Source organism: Lepidochelys olivacea, assembly GCF_965140295.1.
Source record: "Lepidochelys olivacea isolate rLepOli2 genome assembly, chromosome: 1".
In the NCBI taxonomy this organism is placed as follows: Eukaryota; Metazoa; Chordata; order Testudines; family Cheloniidae; genus Lepidochelys; species Lepidochelys olivacea.
Window position 1 is genome coordinate 321255855 of NC_140411.1, and position 3816 is coordinate 321259670.

The 3816-nt window shown below is 35.6% G+C and overlaps 1 protein-coding gene across 15 annotated transcripts in view; it reads right to left on the reverse strand.

Moving 5' to 3' along the window:
• TAFA5 (TAFA chemokine like family member 5) overlaps positions 1-3816 on the reverse strand; it is a gene marked incomplete at its 3' end in the record, with an annotated part of 615005 nt that overhangs the window by 434778 nt on the left and 176411 nt on the right. The gene's annotated exons all lie outside the window — the stretch shown is intronic.

Below are 3816 nucleotides of genomic sequence, written 5' to 3' on the forward strand. Positions count from 1 at the left end.
TCCCACTCATCTCAGAACAAAATGTTCATTGTTTTTTTTACATCAGGTTGAGTGTACAACAATGTATTAAGTTGCCTTAATTGTGTAAAAATAATTTAAGGATTAAAAAATTTATTTTAAACTGAAATGAGATATTTTAAGTGGCATGAGTTCAGCAAAGCACTACAACAGAAAATTTAGTTTACAAACTCTAAAATACATAGGAGGGTGCTACATTTCAACTATCTATCAATATGACTGAATGTTTATTTGCTTTTAAAAATAGTCTTAGCTGGATACTATCCGTTTATTTTAATCGAAGTTCTCAAGTCTATATGTTATGTTTTCAAATTGAAATTATAAAAATATTTGATACTAATATGTAATATATGGTTACCATGAATCAGTAAAATCACTAATCCAAAGTGAGTAGCAGGAAGATAAATACAGAAAAAGATGTGATGATTGTAAAAACTGGGCATGTTTCATCTTGAGAAGAAAAGACTGAGGGACAACCTGATAACAGTTTTCAAATATGTGATGGGCTATTATAAAAGGAATGGTGATCAATTGTTCTCTATGTCAACTGACAGTAAGACAATAAGAAGCGGTCTTCATCTGCAGCAAAGCAGATTTAGGTTAGATATTAGGAAAAAATGTCTAACTATAATGGTACTTAAGTTCTGGAATAGGCTTCCAAGGGATGTTGTGGAATTCCCATTATTGAAGGTTTTTAAGAACATTTTGGACGAACACCCATCAGGGACAATCTAGGTTTACTTGGTCCCGCCTCAGCACTGGAGGTGAGACCTGAGGACCTCTTGATGTCCTTTCCAGCCCTCTATTTCTATGATCCTATGCAGCATTTTCAAGGGACTGTTGTACATAAATTTTATGATCAGTTCCGTCACCAATGGTCTCTAGAAATGACAATAAAAACTAAATATAACTTGTACACAACATACATGTACCATATAAGAAAATAAAAATTAGACCTTTACTTAATTTTACATAACTTTTTTGTAATTCAAGTATCTTCTTACACACAATATAGAGAAGTGGAGTATGTGTCATTTGTACTGTCAGACTGTTTCAGAGATATGCTATCAAGTAGCTTGATCAGGCTAGACAAACTGGCAACCCACTTGATTGCTGTTCTGAGGAGAGCTCAATTTGACAGCCCATAAGAAATCATCAAATGAAGGTACCTTAGCATTTAATTGAGGATTTTGGCTACACACCTGAACCACAAACAATGGACCTGAGCTGTCCACAGAGCTCCAACGTGCAATAAACTTAAATTCACCTGTTGCCAATAAATCAGTGTTTCAATATTATTATTTGAATTCAGATATTCTATTCTGTAACATCTCACAGACTTAAAAAACAAAACAAAAAAAAACCACTGCCCTATCAAAACCAAGTCTCAGATATTCTGAAGACAGGCAGAAGTAATCTGTCACATGTATGCTATTTATGTATGTTCAGTAAACAAATATACTGTTATGGTAGGAAGAAGATGAATGTTCTGAAGGGGGAGTTGTTTGTTTTCCTCACTTTTTCCATGCTAATACATGTCTTTTTTTTTAAATGGGTGGGAGAAAAGAAGTTAATTTTCCAATTAAAAAAAGAAAAGGGAATTTTAATTCCTTTAGGCACAATGAACAAAACATGTAGGTGTTTTTTTTTAATAGAAACCCAGAACGCTACCTAACGTTTCTTCTTCCCAAAATAAATAAATTCATCTCAATACAGCTACACATAAAAACAGATCAGTCGATTAGTGATTGGGGGGGTGGGGGGTGGGGAAGCTGTGCAAGGCACGGAGAAACTATATGGAGTTTTACCCAACCCTATTAAACTGTACAATGTTATCACTCAAACTGCAGTGCAGAACACATGGAGTGCTGAATGTGAATGTTATAAAAAAAGTCAAAATGCTAATAAGATTAACCAAAAAAAATGCATTCAGGCCGAGAGCTAATATGATACAAACAATCAAGAATTACACTCTTTATACAGCTCTTTGTGTGTGTCTATTTAAAAAATGGGATGAAAATACTTTTGTCCACAGAAATACACAGACAGGCACAGTTAATAAATTATCCTACAGGCTCGGAAGCACATCGGTTTCATATAGTCATTTCACAACAGAATAATCATAAATATTGTTGGAAAAAATAATGCAAAATGTGCTAAAACGCTTGACTGGGTGGTCACTGATCCTTTAATTAAAAAAAGAAAAAGAAAATGCAGTTGGTTGTTAATCTTTTTGGCCAACAATGCTAAAGAATACTTTCTTTTAAACTGTTATAAAGTCCTCCTTCTTACTGGATTATTTACAGTAACGAAGGTGTCAAAATGTAGTGAAAGATAGCATAAAATTGCAAAACATGAAGGCAAATACTAACAAAATTAGCTTGAAATGAATGGTAATATATTCTTTTTTCCACAATACGTCTTTAAAAGAGTCACCTAATTAGGCAGAAAATATATGAACCTTGCTATTATGCTAATTTGTATGATTATTAAATTAATGAATATCTGGGAGACATTATACACACAACACAAGTAAAGCATCTGCAGACCTCTTAAAAGAGAAATCTTTGGCTAACTTCTTAGTGTAGCTAGCTAACTAACCAAATCAACCCTGATGCTTTCTTGGTTTACAAATTCTTTACCAAATGTACAGTACTGCCTGGACCGACTCATGTAAATTACACACCAGTAGAGATCTTCTAGCAGCTGGAACATTGTCACTCTGACCAATCTTGAGTGAAACTTTGTCCCAATCACACAAAACTTGCTTCACATTTGGTGCAGCAAACACCCTAACCTACGCTGGTGTTCATTGTTCAGTCAAGTGCTGAGATATTTAGTAACATGCACTAAAAAATACCCAGCTCGGATCCCAAAACACAACCGAGTAAATTGCAAGCGTTTTGACAACGCTGCGTGGTTTACAAAGCAGCAGCAGATCTCATTCTCCTTGCCCCCCCTCCCAAAAAAACTATCGTATGCACCCCTAACTCGTTAAGCTCCCATCTTCACACTGCGTTTGTATCACGAATAACCAACTCAATCATTATTTCCGCAGAGAAAATGGGTTAGTTTCCTCGAGGAGGAGAACGCGGGGGGGGGGGGAGAAACTGAACCTAAGGTTTCCTTCGCCTAGAAACATCCTGTATCCACTTAACCAGAATGCATCTTACATTTTTTTTTGTTTCCTTAAGGAAAGAAAACATTTTCTCCGCTGATTTGTGATGGTGATTTTCTGAACACAGCGATGTAAAAAATAGGAACCCTGAAACCATGCAAAAGGCCTCTGCCAGTTTTAGGGCAGCGAGGAGGAAAAGGAAGGAGCCGAATGCCCAGAATTTGCTCTGCCCTGCCCTTTCCATAGAACTTTAGTGCCATCTATTGAAAATTTATTGAATTTAAAAAGAAAAAAAAATAAGCCACCTATTGATTTGATATACAAATGAGACATTTACTTGTGGGGTTTTTTTGGTTTATTAATACTCAAACGATGACTAGTGATCCTCGGTCTTCCTAATAGCAGAAAATCTTGTCCATGCACTAAAATATCTCATTAAAGTAATGAGACGTTAACGCTCAGAGACTGCACACATTATGTGTATATACATAAAAATCAGGAACCCAACCTACATCTAGCTACCTTCTAAATAAAGGTGAACGGTTTTAAAGCGTGTGTGGGGGGAGAGAGAGAGAATACAGTAGACAGAACATACTGGAAACAATACAAAAAATTAAGGCACCTAGTAAGAGACCTTCGCGTTGAAAGAACAGGGTATGTAGACATGCAGATATAATTAC